General features: G+C 44.2%; 7 non-coding genes across 7 annotated transcripts; all 7 read right to left on the bottom strand.

Annotated features, from left to right (window-relative positions):
- Positions 1-1995: 1995 nt before the first annotated feature.
- Positions 1996-2068, bottom strand: TRNAF-GAA. Its single transcript has one exon. It is a non-coding gene; the product is annotated as a tRNA-Phe (tRNA).
- Positions 2069-2508: 440 nt separating this feature from the next.
- Positions 2509-2580, bottom strand: TRNAQ-CUG. The gene has a single exon. It is a non-coding gene; the product is annotated as a tRNA-Gln (tRNA).
- A 398-nt stretch (positions 2581-2978) lies between these two features.
- Positions 2979-3051, bottom strand: TRNAF-GAA. Its single transcript has one exon. It is a non-coding gene; the product is annotated as a tRNA-Phe (tRNA).
- A 905-nt stretch (positions 3052-3956) lies between these two features.
- Positions 3957-4029, bottom strand: TRNAF-GAA. The gene has a single exon. It is a non-coding gene; the product is annotated as a tRNA-Phe (tRNA).
- Positions 4030-11944: 7915 nt separating this feature from the next.
- TRNAF-GAA lies at positions 11945-12017 on the bottom strand. Its single transcript has one exon. It is a non-coding gene; the product is annotated as a tRNA-Phe (tRNA).
- An 856-nt stretch (positions 12018-12873) lies between these two features.
- TRNAF-GAA lies at positions 12874-12946 on the bottom strand. Its single transcript has one exon. It is a non-coding gene; the product is annotated as a tRNA-Phe (tRNA).
- Positions 12947-13386: 440 nt separating this feature from the next.
- Positions 13387-13458, bottom strand: TRNAQ-CUG. The gene has a single exon. It is a non-coding gene; the product is annotated as a tRNA-Gln (tRNA).
- Between the last annotated feature and the right edge of the window lie 1245 nt (positions 13459-14703).

Raw genomic sequence — 14703 nt, 5'->3', positions numbered from 1 at the left:
GGAATCTCTAGGGGGCCTTTTCTACTCTGTTAGGGGAGAAAAAGACTGTTGAAACCTGGATTTGAACCAGGGACCTTAAGATTTTCAGTCTAATTCTCTCCCAACTGAGCTATTTCAGCTGGTTTGGCGGTGTTGCCCTTTTCCTCAACAGCTGTAAAATGTCTTCCTGTGAATATACTTTCTTTTCCAAAAAGAGAAGGCTATTTAAGACCAACGTTCTGCCCTCGCTCATCGAAAACTCTCATGGTCTACCTACACCAGAAATTCCAAAAGCCTCAGTGTCAGTGGGATTCATGCATAACACAGGAGTCAGAAAGCCAAAGAGTTACTGGTCGCCATCCATCCAAAAGTCATAAAGGCCATGAGTTACCTTCCTGGATGTTGCTTTCCTGGTATTGATCCTTTTTCCTTAAGGAAATCTACGCATACAAACGTACTTGTCCCAAGTAAAGAAAATGGTTTCTACTCCTTCTTTCCAACCAGTTTCCATTGGTAAAGGCCCTTTACAATTTGACTCTTAATGTACCTATATCCCACCATTTAGCTTTAAAGGAAAACAGGATCCATTGAGTTTTGAAGTCAGATTCGTGGAATCAGAGACCAGAATGCTATCCATTACACCATGGAATTAAAAACACGCATAGGTTTTGAAGGAATGTGATGCTGTACATCATATAATTGCTAGCCTCTCTTGATGCAATTCTTTCCATTTCTAATAATCCACCAAAGTCAATACTAACTTTAATGCCTGAGCCTTTGGCCTTCATTTAAGGAATCACCAAACTAAAAATGATCTAGTGATAAATGCCAGGCAATTTTGTTGCTAAAGATTTACCCAGAAAGTTCTATGTTGTTGGATATCCTGTAACCGAGATCTGCCTCCTATAACAATACTTTCCTTCAAGGGGTATAGCTACCACAGCTGGAATTGATCCCGTACTGTGCTCGACTGCTTTTGTTTATGGAGGTGGGCTGATAATATCTTGGGGGCCTTTTCTACTCTGTTAGGGGAGAAAAAGAGTGCTGAAACCTAGGATTGAACCAGGGACCTTTAGATCTTCAGTCTAATGCTCTCCCAAATGATCTATTTCAGCTGGTTTGGTGGTTTTGCCCTTTGCCTCAATAGCTGCAAAATGTCTTCCTGTAAATATACTTCCTTCTCCAAAAAGAGAAGGCTATTTAAGACCAACGTTCTGCCCTCGCTCTTCGGAAACTCTGATGGTCTACCTACACCAGAAATTCCAAAAGCCTCAATGTCAGTGGTATTCATGCATAACATAGCAGTCCAAAAGCCAAATGGTCACTGGTCGTTATCCATCCAAAAGTCTTAAAGGCCATGAGTTACCTTCTTGGATGTTGCTTTCCTTGTACTGATCCTTTCTCCTTAAGGAAATCTACGCATACAAACTTACTTGTCCCGAGTAAAGAAAATGGTTTCTACTCCTTCTTTCCAACCAGTTTCCATTGGTAAAGGCCCTTTACAATTTGACTCTTAATGTACCTATATCCCACCATTTAGCTTTAAAGGAAAACAGGATCCATTGAGTTTTGAAGTCAGATTCGTGGAATCAGAGACCAGAATGCTAACCATTACACCATGGAACTAAAAACACGCATAGGTTTTGAAGGAATGTGATGCTGTATATCATATAATTGCCAGCCTCTCTTGATGCATTTCTTTCCATTTCTAATAATCCACCAAGGTTAATTCTCACTTTAATGCCTGAGCCTTTGGCCTTCATTTAAGGAATCCCCAAACTAAAATTGATCTAGTGATAAATGCCAGGCAATATTGTTGCTAAAGATTTACCCAGAAAGTTCTATGTTGTTGGATCTCCTGTAACCGAGATCTGCCTCCTATAACAATACTTTCCTTCAGGGGGTCTAGCTACCTCAGCTGGGATTGATCCCCTACTGTGCTCGAATGCTTTTGTTTATGGAGGTGGGCTGTAATATATTGGGGGCCTTTTCTACTCTGTTAGGTGAGAAAAAGAATGCTGAAACCTAGGATTGAACCAGGGACCTTTAGATCTTCAGTCTAATGCTCTCCCAACTGAGCTATTTCAGCTGGCTTTGGTGGTTTTGCCCTTTGCCTCAACAGCTGCAAAATGTCTTCCTGTGAATATACTTTCTTTTCCAAAAAGAGAAGGCTATTTAAGACCAACGTTCTGCCCTCGCTCATCGAAAACTCTGATGGTCTACCTACACCAGAAATTCCAAAAGCCTCAATGTCAGTGGTATTCATGCATAACATAGCAGTCCAAAAGCCAAATTGTCACTGGTCGTTATCCATCCAAAAGTCATAAATGCCATGGGTGACCTGCTTGGATTTTGCTTTTCTTATACTGATTCTTTTTCCTTAAGGAAATGTACGCATTCAAACCTACTTGTCCAGGGAAGGGAAATGGTTTGCTACTCATTCTTTCCAACCAGTTTCCATTGGTAAAGAACCTTGCCAATTTGCCTCTTAAAGTAGCTATTTCCCGACATTAAGCATTAAAGGAAAACAAGTTCCACTGAGATTTGAACTCAGATTCCTGGATTCAGAGTCCAGAGTGCTAACAATTACACCATGGAACCAACAACATATACAAGTTTTGAAAGAATGGGATGCTGTACATTATACAATTGCTAGACTCTCTTAAAGCAATTCTTTCCATATCTAATAATCCATCAAGGTCACTTCTCACTTTTAATGCTTGCGCCTTCTGCCATCATTCAAGGAATCCCCAAGCTGAAAAGGATCTATTGAAGAATGCTAGGAAATTTTATTGCTAAGGATTAATCCTGAAGGTACCATGTTGTTAGAACTACTGCAGCCGAGATCTGCCTCCTACAGCAATGCTTTCCTATAGGGGGGGGGGGTCTAGCTACCACAGCTGGGAACGATCCCCTACTGTTCTCGACTGCTTTTGTTTATGGAGGTGGGCTGATAATATCTTGGGGGCCTTTTCTACTCTGTTAGGGGAGAAAAAGAGTGCTGAAACCTGGGATTGAACCAGGGACCTTTAGATCTTCAGTCTAATGCTCTCCCAACTGAGCTATTTCAGCTGGTTTGGTGGTTTTGCCCTTTGCCTCAACAGCTGCAAAATGTCTTCCTGTAAATATATATTCTTCTCCAAAAAGAGAAGGCTATTTAAGACCAACGTTCTGCCCTCGCTCATCGGAAACTCTATCTCATGGTCTACCTACACCAGAAATTCCAAAAGCCTCAATGTCAGTGGTATTCATGCATAACATAGCAGTCCAAAAGCCAAATGGTCACTGGTCGTTATCCATCCAAAAGTCTTAAAGGCCATGAGTTACCTTCTTGGATGTTGCTTTCCTTGTACTGATCCTTTCTCCTTAAGGAAATCTACGCATACAAACTTACTTGTCCCGAGTAAAGAAAATGGTTTCTACTCCTTCTTTCCAACCAGTTTCCATTGGTAAAGGCCCTTTACAATTTGACTCTTAATGTACCTATATCCCACCATTTAGCTTTAAAGGAAAACAGGTTCCATTGAGTTTTGAAGTCAGATTCGTGGAATCAGAGACCAGAATGCTAACCATTACACCATGGAACTAAAAACACGCATAGGTTTTGAAGGAATGTGATGCTGTACATCATATAATTGCCAGCCTCTCTTGATGCATTTCTTTCCATTTCTAATAATCCACCAAGGTTAATTCTCACTTTAATGCCTGAGCCTTTGGCCTTCATTTAAGGAATCCCCAAACTAAAATTGATCTAGTGATAAATGCCAGGCAATATTGTTGCTAAAGATTTACCCAGAAAGTTCTATGTTGTTGGATCTCCTGTAACCGAGATCTGCCTCCTATAACAATACTTTCCTTCAGGGGGTCTAGCTACCTCAGCTGGGATTGATCCCCTACTGTGCTCGAATGCTTTTGTTTATGGAGGTGGGCTGTAATATCTTGGGGGCCTTTTCTACTCTGTTAGGTGAGAAAAAGACTGCTGAAACCTAGGATTGAACCAGGGACCTTTAGATCTTCAGTCTAATGCTCTCCCAACTGAGCTATTTCAGCTGGCTTGGAAGTTTTGCCCTTTGCCTCAGCAGCTGCAAAATGTCTTCCTGTGAATATACTTTATTTTCCAAAAAGAGAAGGGAGCCGGCGTGAAGAAGGTCGCCACAGCAGCCGCGTGGCTGAGGAAAAAAAAAAACAGCAGCAGCTTTTTTTTTCAGGGAGCCGGGAGAGGAGAGGTGCGGCGGTGAGGAGCGGGTAGCGGCGAGAGTTAGCTCCGCCCACCCGCGTCACCAGCCGCGACACCAGCGCAGGACTCCCCATTAAGAGAAGGGAGCCGGCGTGAAGAAGGTCGCCACAGCAGCCGCGTGGCTGAGGAAAAAAAAAAAACAGCAGCAGCTTTTTTTTTTCAGGGAGCCGGGAGAGGAGAGGTGCGGCGGTGAGGAGCGGGTAGCGGCGAGAGTTAGCTCCGCCCACCCGCGTCACCAGCCGCGACACCAGCGCAGGACTCCCCATTAAGAGGGGGGTGCCAACGGCGCGCGGCCGTTCGGTGCGCGGCGAATGCGAGCGGCAAAGGCGCTCGCCTTAGCGAGAGCGCCTTTGCGAAGGAGCCTTAGAAGGAGCACAGGCAGCCCAGCAGAGAACTCTAAACTTCTAACTTAAAAAAACAAACAAAAAAAAACAACAAAAAAAACCTTTTCTTCTGTTCCCATTCTTCTCTTCTCTCTCTATTCTTTCAGCTAGCTGCACGCCAAGCTAACTCACACTCAGCTAACCCCTTTCAGATACCCTCAGCTCTTAACTTCTTATTCTCTCAGACACCTAAATCTTTCATAATCTCGCACTAGCTCTCAGCAGGATTTTTTCTAACTCTCCTTTCTTTTTCTAATTTACTGACAGGCTGACCTAATTCACAACTTGAAAATGGCAGGGAGGACTAGAAGCGCCAAGGGTACAACCACATCCAGCATTCCAGTCACCATGGGGACCCTGGAGGAGATCACGGACGGCGAACGAAGGGAGGAGGACTCAGGGCGGTGGACAGAGGTCTCCGTGCAGACCGAATCCATCCCCCGACACTACACTACAGCCTCCACGCAGACAGAGGAGGCTGCTCAGCTGGACGGAGCCCTCATGCAAGAACTGCGGAGCCTCAGGGAGGAGGTGGTTCGCCTGAGAAGCATCCGAGAGGATGAAGCCTACATCGACGGAGTCGTTCAGGAGTTGTCCCAAATTACAGAGCAGACCCACGACAAGTCCATTCTTGAGACACCCAAATCATCAGTTTTGAAGCCAACATTTGGGTTACAGGAAATGGCTGGCGGCAATGACACCTGGCAGTTGGTGACCTCTTCCACAGTAAACATAGAAGATCCCCCCTCCTTTTTTTCAATCTCTTCATCCTCTTCTTTTTCTCCCCAACAGGCCGGCCCTACATCAACCCCGCATCTCGTCCTGAAGAATAGATTCCAGATTCTTCAGGAAGAAGCTGCCGACAAGGTACAGGAGCAGGCCCAGCACGAAGAACTCGAAGAACAGGCCCAACACGCAACCCCATCTGCTGACCGACTTCCTCCTCCTCCACAACGGAAGAAGCGCAGAGTTATAGTCATTGGGGACTCCATGCTGATGGGCACCGAGGGACCAATCTGCAGACCGGATGCACAATCAAGAGAGGTTTGCTGTCTGCCTGGTGCCAAAATACGGGACATCACCACCAGCCTAGGGAAATTACTTACACCTCATGACCATTTTCCTATGCTTCTTATCCATATAGGTACGAATGACACTGCCAGGAACACCCCAGAAACCATCGCCAGAGACTTCGGAGCCTTGGGTGAGAGGCTGAAGCAGACAAGTGCGCAGGTAGTCTTCTCATCAATCCTACCAGTTAGAGGCAAGGGAAGAGCCAGAGATGAATGCATCCTGAGAACGAACGAATGGCTACGAGGATGGTGTCGAGATATGAACTTCGGATTCCTGGATCATAGAGAGGCGCTGCAAGGACTACAGGGACCAGACGGACTCCATTTGACCAGCAGAGGTAAGAACATCTTTGGACACCGACTAGCCCGCCTACTTCGCAGGGCTTTAAACTAGGTAAGTTGGGGGAGGGGACCTACTCATATACTGGGGTGGAAAGGAACTATCCTGATGGGACGAGTCGACACTCAGATTCCGAGGTAAGGACCCCAATATGCAAACAGTTCTCTTGGAGCCACACAGACTCGGTCAGGAATAGCCTTACAGGGACTCAGCAAACACAAAGTGTGGAGGGCCATGTATGTTAATGCACACAGTTTAGGCAATAAAATTATAGAACTAGAAACTGAAATAAGGGATGCCAACCTGGACGTGGTGGCAATATCCGAGACTTGGTTCACTGACGCACATGGGTGGGATATGGCTATACCGGGGTACAATCTACTTCGTCAGGACAGAGAGGGCAGGTTAGATGGAGGGGTAGCACTATACATTAAGGAAGACATCAAAACTACCAGGATCACTGATGTCAAGTATACCGGGGAGTCCCTCTGGGTTAACCTGGCACGAGGTAGTAAAAAATGCCTGTATCTTGGTGTGGTATACAGACCTCCAAGACAACCGGAAAACATGGACGCAGAATTAATTGAAGACATAGAGAATATAACTCTACGGGGTGACACTGTGCTGCTAGGGGACTTCAATATGCCTGACGCAGACTGGAACACATTTTCAGCAGCAACCAGCAGCAGCAGGAGGCTTCTGAACTCCATAAAAGGAGTACATCTCAGACAGATGGTAACGGAGCCCACTAGGGCCCAGACGATCCTAGACCTGGTACTCACAAACGGGGAAAGCATCTCAGAGGTCTCGGTAGGAGATACGCTAGCCTCCAGCGACCATAACATGGTATGGTTCAACATTGGGAAAGGATCCCCTAAATCAACCACAAAAACAAAGGTGCTCAACTTTCGGGGCGCCAACTTCGCACGTATGGGAGATCACGTTCATCAGACGCTACAGGACCAAGCAGAGACCGGAAATGTGGAAACTATGTGGTCGTACCTGAAATCATCCATACACGAAGCAACTAATCGCTACATAAAATCAGTAGATAAACGGCAAAGAAACAACAAACCCCAATGGTTCACTGAAGAGATCTCACTCCTCATTAAGGAGAAGAAAAAAGCATTTCTTTCCTACAAACGCACCCAGAGAAGAGAAACTAAAGTAGAATATAAGACCAGATCGGCAGCGGTCAAAACAGCAGTTAGGGAGGCAAAACGTCGAGTGGAGGAAGCTCTGGCAAAAAACATTAAAAAAGGGGACAAAGCCTTCTTTAGGTATATCAGCGATAGGAAAAGGAACACAGACAGTATAGTACGCCTTAGACAACCGGACGGAAACTACGCGGTGGCGGATTCAGAAAAAGCAGAACTACCAAATGAATATTTCTGCTCAGTCTTCACCTGCGAAGCACCGGGACACGGACCACAATTGATGATAATACAAGACGTGGATGACCCGTTTCAGAACGTTGAGTTCACTCCTGGGGACGTCTACAACGAACTGGCAAGGCTAAAGGTAAACAAGGCCATGGGACCGGACAATTTACACCCAAGAGTGCTCAGAGAATTGAGAGATGTCCTGGCAGAACCGTTGGCGGTGCTCTTCAATCTCTCACTAAGTACGGGGAAAGTTCCGTTGGACTGGAAAACAGCCAATGTCGTTCCTCTACATAAAAGGGTTGCAAGGCTGAGGCTGCAAACTATAGACCGGTAAGCCTCACCTCAATAGTGTGCAAACTCATGGAAACACTAATTAAGTATAAATTAGATACGATCCTGAACGAGGGAAATCTCCGGGATCCCAGCCAACATGGATTCACCAAGGGTAGGTCATGCCAGTCCAATCTAATAAGCTTCTTTGACTGGGTAACAAGAAGACTAGACTCAGGAGAGTCCTTGGACGTCGTGTACCTGGACTTCAGCAAAGCGTTTGACAGCGTCCCACACCGCAGGCTGCTGAACAAGATGAATTCTATGGGATTAGGAGAGACTCTAACTGCATGGGTTAAAGATTGGCTTAGTGGCAGACTTCAGAGGGTGGTGGTCAACGGTACCCTTTCTAAAATGTCAGAGGTGACCAGCGGAGTACCACAGGGTTCGGTCCTGGGCCCACTCCTCTTCAACATATTCATTAGGGATCTGACTCAAAGGCTCCAAGGCAAGGTAACCTTATTCGCTGATGACGCCAAACTATGCAATGTAGTAAACGGCTATAATCTTCAGGATGCTATGGAGCAAGACCTGCGTACTTTAGAAAGTTGGTCCTTGATCTGGCAGCTGGGCTTCAACGCCAAGAAATGTAAGGTCATGCATCTCGGCAACGGAAATCCTTGCAGAACTTACACCCTGAATGGAGAAACTTTAACTAGGACTACGGCAGAACGAGACTTAGGACTAATCATCAGTGCTGACATGAAAGCAGCCACTCAAGTGGAGAAGGCTTCATCTAAAGCACGGCAAATGATAGGCTGTATCAAGAGAAGCTTCGTCAACAGGAAACCTGAAGTCATGATGCCACTGTACAGAGCCATGGTGAGACCGCATCTGGAATACTGTGTTCAATTCTGGAGGCCACATTACCGTAAGGATGTGCTCAGAGTTGAATCGGTTCAGCGGATGGCCACCAGGATGGTCTCGGGGCTAAAGGGTCTCCCGTACGAAGAAAGACTGAGCAAATTGCAGCTCTACACTCTCGAGGAGCGTAGGGAGAGGGGAGACATGATTGAGACATTTAAGTACATCACGGGACGGGTAGAGGTGGAAGATGATATCTTTCTTCTCAGGGGACCCTCGACCACAAGAGGACATCCGCTCAAGCTCAGGGGAGGGAAGTTTCGTGGAGACACCAGGAAATACTTCTTCACGGAGAGAGTGATTGCGCATTGGAACGAGCTTCCAGTGCAGGTGGTCGAGGCACGCAGCATCTCAGACTTCAAGAACAAATGGGATACCTATGTGGGATCCCTACGAGGTCATGCCAAGGGTTAGGGTCACTAGGACTGAATGAGCGGGTCAGTAGAGTGACAGTATAATTACAATTATTCTTTAGGGGGTCAGTAGATTTAAGAGGGTGGGTAAATAGTGTGGGCAGACTTGATGGGCTATGGCCCTTATCTGCCGTCATCTTTCTATGTTTCTATGTTTCTATTTAAAACCAACGTTCTGCCCTCGCTCATCGGAAACTCTGATGGTCTACCTACACCAGAAATTCCAAAAGCCTCATTGTCAGTGGGATTCATGCATAACACAGGAGTCAGAAAGCCAAAGGGTCACTGGTCGTCATCCATCCAAAAGTCTTAAAGGCCATGAGTTACCTTCTTGGATGTTGCATTCCTTGTACTGATCCTTTCTCCTTAAGGAAATCTACGCATACAAACTTACTTGTCCCGAGTAAAGAAAATGGTTTCTACTCCTTCTTTCCAACCAGTTTCCATTGGTAAAGGCCCTTTACAATTTGACTCTTAATGTACCTATATCCCACCATTTAGCTTTAAAGGAAAACAGGTTCCATTGAGTTTTGAAGTCAGATTCGTGGAATCAGAGACCAGAATGCTAACCATTACACCATGGAACTAAAAACACGCATAGGTTTTGAAGGAATGTGATGCTGTACATCATATAATTGCCAAGCCTCTCTTGATGCATTTCTTTCCATTTCTAATAATCCACCAAGGTTAATTCTCACTTTAATGCCTGAGCCTTTGGCCTTCATTTAAGGAATCCCCAAACTAAAATTGATCTAGTGATAAATGCAGGCAATATTGTTGCTAAAGATTTACCAGAAAGTTCTATGTTGTTGGATCTCCTGTAACCGAGATCTGCCTCTTATAACAATACTTTCCTTCAGGGGGTCTAGCTACTCAGCTGGGATTGATCCCCCTACTGTGCTCGAATGCTTTGTTTTATGGAGGTGGGCTGTAATATCTTGGGGGCCCTTTTCTACTCTGTTAGGTGGAGAAAAAGAATGCTGAATACCTAGGATTGAACCAGGGACCTTTAGATCTTCAGTCTAATGCTCTCCCAACTGAGCTATTTCAGCTGGTTTTGGTGGTTTTGCCCCTTTGCCTCAACAGCTGCAAAATGTCTTCCTGTGAATATACTTTCTTTTCCAAAAAGAGAAGGCTATTTAAGACCAACGTTCTGCCCTCGCTCATCGAAAACTCTGATGGTCTACCTACACCAGAAATTCCAAAAGCCTCAGTGTCAGTGGGATTTATGCATAACACAGGAGTCTGATAAGCCAAAGAGTTACTGGTCGCCATCCATCCAAAAGTCATAAAGGCCATGAGTTACCTTCTGGATGTTGCTTTCCTGGTATTGATCCTTTTTCCTTAAGGAAATCTATGCATACAAACCTACTTATCCAGGGTAGGGAAATGGTTTGCTACTCCTTCTTTCCAACCAGTTTCCAATTGGTAAGAACCTTGCCAATTTGCCTCTTAAAGTAGTATTTCCCGACATTAGCATTAAAGGAAAACAGGTTCCACTGAGATTTTGAACTCAGATTCCTGGATTCAGAGTCAGAGTGCTAACCATTACACCATGGAACCAACAACATATGTAAGTTTTGAAAGAATGGATGCTGTACATCATACAATTGCCTAGACTCTCTTAGAGCAATTCTTTCCATATCTAATAATCCACCAAGGTCACTTCTCACTTATTAATGCTTGCGCCTTCTGCCATCATTCAAGGAATCCCCAAGCTGAAAAGGATCTATTGAGAATGCTAGGCAATTTTATTGCTAAGGATTAAACCTGAAGGTACTATGTTGTTAGAACTATTGCTAGCCGAGATCTGCCTCCTACAGCAATGCTTTCCTAGAGGGGGGGGGGTCTAGCTACCACAGCTGGGAACGATCCCCTACTGTGCTGGACTGCTTTTGTGTATGGAGGTGGGCTGGAATCTCTATGGGGGCCTTTTCTCTACTCTGTTAGGGGGAGAAAAAGACTGCTGAAAACCTAGGATTTGAACCAGGGACCTTAAGATTTTCAGTCTAATTCTATCCCAACTGAGCTATTTCAGCTGGTTTGGCGGTGTTGCCCTTTTCCTCACAGCTGTAAAATGTCTTCCTGTGATATACTTTCTTTTCCAAAAAGAGAAAGGCTATTTAAGACTAACGTTCTGCCCTCGCTCATCGAAAACTCTGATGGTCTACCTACACCAGAAATTCCAAAAGCCTCAGTGTCAGTGGGATTCATGCATAACACAGGAGTCAGAAAGCCAAAGAGTTACTGGTCGCCATCCATCCAAAAGTCATAAAGGCCATGAGTTACCTTCCTGGATGTTGCTTTCCTGGTATTGATCCTTTTTCCTTAAGGAAATCTACGCATACAAACGTACTTGTCCCAAGTAAAGAAAATGGTTTCTACTCCTTCTTTCCAACCAGTTTCCATTGGTAAAGGCCCTTCATAATTTTACTCTTAAAGTACCTATATCCCGCCATTTAGCTTTAAAGGAAAACAGGTTCCATTGAGTTTTAAAGTCAGATTCGTGGAATCAGAGACCAGAATGCTATCCATTACACCATGGAATTAAAAACACGCATAGGTTTTGAAGGAACATGATGCTGTACATCATTTAATTGCTAGCCTCTCTTGATGCAATTCTTTCCATTTCTAATAATCCACCAAAGTCAATTCTAACTTTAATGCCTGAGCCTTTGGCCTTCATTTAAGGAATCACCAAACTAAAAATGATCTAGTGATAAATGCCAGGCAATTTTGTTGCTAAAGATTTACCCAGAAAGTTCTATGTTGTTGGATATCCTGTAACCGAGATCTGCCTCCTATAACAATACTTTCCTTCAAGGGGTATAGCTACCACAGCTGGGATTGATCCCGTACTGTGCTCGACTGCTTTTGTTTATGGAGGTGGGCTGATAATATCTTGGGGGCCTTTTCTACTCTGTTAGGGGAGAAAAAGAGTGCTGAAACCTGGGATTGAACCAGGGACCTTTAGATCTTCAGTCTAATGCTCTCCCAACTGAGCTATTTCAGCTGGTTTGGTGGTTTTGCCCTTTGCCTCAATAGCTGCAAAATGTCTTCCTGTAAATATACTTTCTTCTCCAAAAAGAGAAGGCTATTTAAGACCAACGTTCTGCCCTCGCTCATCGGAAACTCTGATGGTCTACCTACACCAGAAATTCCAAAAGCCTCATTGTCAGTGGGATTCATGCATAACACAGGAGTCAGAAAGCCAAAGGGTCACTGGTCGTCATCCATCCAAAAGTCTTAAAGGCCATGAGTTACCTTCTTGGATGTTGCATTCCTTGTACTGATCCTTTCTCCTTAAGGAAATCTACGCATACAAACTTACTTGTCCCGAGTAAAGAAAATGGTTTCTACTCCTTCTTTCCAACCAGTTTCCATTGGTAAAGGCCCTTTACAATTTGACTCTTAATGTACCTATATCCCACCATTTAGCTTTAAAGGAAAACAGGTTCCATTGAGTTTTGAAGTCAGATTCGTGGAATCAGAGACCAGAATGCTAACCATTACACCATGGAACTAAAAACACGCATAGGTTTTGAAGGAATGTGATGCTGTACATCATATAATTGCCAGCCTCTCTTGATGCATTTCTTTCCATTTCTAATAATCCACCAAGGTCAATTCTCACTTTAATGCCTGAGCCTTTGGCCTTCATTTAAGGAATCCACAAACTAAAAATGATCTAGTGATAAATGCCAGGCAATATTGTTGCTAAAGTTTTGCCCAGAAAGTTCTATGTTATTGGATATCCTGTAACCGAGATCTGCCTCCTATAACAATACTTTCCTTCAGGGGGTCTAGCTACCTCAGGTGGGATTGAATATCTTGGGGGCCTTTTCTACTCTGTTAGGTGAGAAAAAGAATGCTGAAACCTAGGATTGAACCAGGGACCTTTAGATCTTCAGTCTAATGCTCTCCCAACTAAGCTATTTCAGCTGGTTTTGGTGGTTTTGCCCTTTGCCTCAACAGCTGCAAAATGTCTTCCTGTGAATATACTTTCTTTTCCAAAAAGAGAAGGCTATTTAAGACCAACGTTCTGCCCTCGCTCATCGAAAACTCTGATGGTCTACCTACACCAGAAATTCCAAAAGCCTCAGTGTCAGTGGGATTCATGCATAACACAGGAGTCAGAAAGCCAAAGAGTTACTGGTCGCCATCCATCCAAAAGTCATAAAGGCCATGAGTTACCTTCCTGGATGTTGCTTTCCTGGTATTGATCCTTTTTCCTTAAGGAAATCTATGCATACAAACCTACTTATCCAGGGTAGGGAAATGGTTTGCTACTCCTTCTTTCCAACCAGTTTCCATTGGTAAAGAACCTTGCCAATTTGCCTCTTAAAGTAGTTATTTCCCGACATTAAGCATTAAAGGAAAACAGGTTCCACTGAGATTTGAACTCAGATTCCTGGATTCAGAGTCCAGAGTGCTAACCATTACACCATGGAACCAACAACATATGTAAGTTTTGAAAGAATGGGATGCTGTACATCATACAATTGCTAGACTCTCTTAGAGCAATTCTTTCCATATCTAATAATCCACCAAGGTCACTTCTCACTTTTAATGCTTGCGCCTTCTGCCATCATTCAAGGAATCCCCAAGCTGAAAAGGATCTATTGAAGAATGCTAGGCAATTTTATTGCTAAGGATTAAACCTGAAGGTACCATGTTGTTAGAACTATTGCAGCCGAGATCTGCCTCCTACAGCAATGCTTTCCTAGAGGGGGGGTCTAGCTACCACAGCTGGGATTGATCCCCTACTGTGCTGGACTGCTTTTGTGTATGGAGATGGGCGGGGAATCTCTAGGGGCCCTTTTCTACTCTGTTAGGGGAGAAAAAGACTGTTGAAACCTGGATTTGAACCAGGGACCTTAAGATTTTCAGTCTAATTCTCTCCCAACTGAGCTATTTCAGCTGGTTTGGCGGTGTTGCCCTTTTCCTCTACAGCTGTAAAATGTCTTCCTGTGAATATACTTTCTTTTCCAAAAAGAGAAGGCTATTTAAGACCAACGTTCTGCCCTCGCTCATCGAAAACTCTGATGGTCTACCTACACCAGAAATTCCAAAAGCCTCAGTGTCAGTGGGATTCATGCATAACACAGGAGTCAGAAAGCCAAAGAGTTACTGGTCGCCATCCATCCAAAAGTCATAAAGGCCATGAGTTACCTTCCTGGATGTTGCTTTCCTGGTATTGATCCTATTTCCTTAAGGAAATCTACGCATACAAACGTACTTGTCCCAAGTAAAGAAAATGGTTTCTACTCCTTCTTTCCAACCAGTTTCCATTGGTAAAGGCCCTTCATAATTTTACTCTTAAAGTACCTATATCCCGCCATTTAGCTTTAAAGGAAAACAGGTTCCATTGAGTTTTGAACTCAGATTCGTGGAATCAGAGACCAGAATGCTATCCATTACACCATGGAATTAAAAACACACATAGGTTTTGAAGGAATGTGATGCTGTACATCATATAATTGCTAGCCTCTCTTGATGCAATTCTTTCCATTTCTAATAATCCACCAAAGTCAATTCTAACTTTAATGCCTGAGCCTTTGGCCTTCATTTAAGGAATCACCAAACTAAAAATGATCTAGTGATAAATGCCAGGCAATTTTGTTGCTAAAGATTTACCCAGAAAGTTCTATGTTGTTGGATATCCTGTAACCGAGATCTGCCTCCTATAACAATACTTT

The sequence above is a fragment of the Geotrypetes seraphini genome, chromosome 1 (genome assembly GCF_902459505.1).
Source record: "Geotrypetes seraphini chromosome 1, aGeoSer1.1, whole genome shotgun sequence".
Lineage (NCBI taxonomy): Eukaryota > Metazoa > Chordata > Amphibia > Gymnophiona > Dermophiidae > Geotrypetes > Geotrypetes seraphini.
This window is presented reverse-complemented; position numbering and strand designations above follow the sequence as displayed.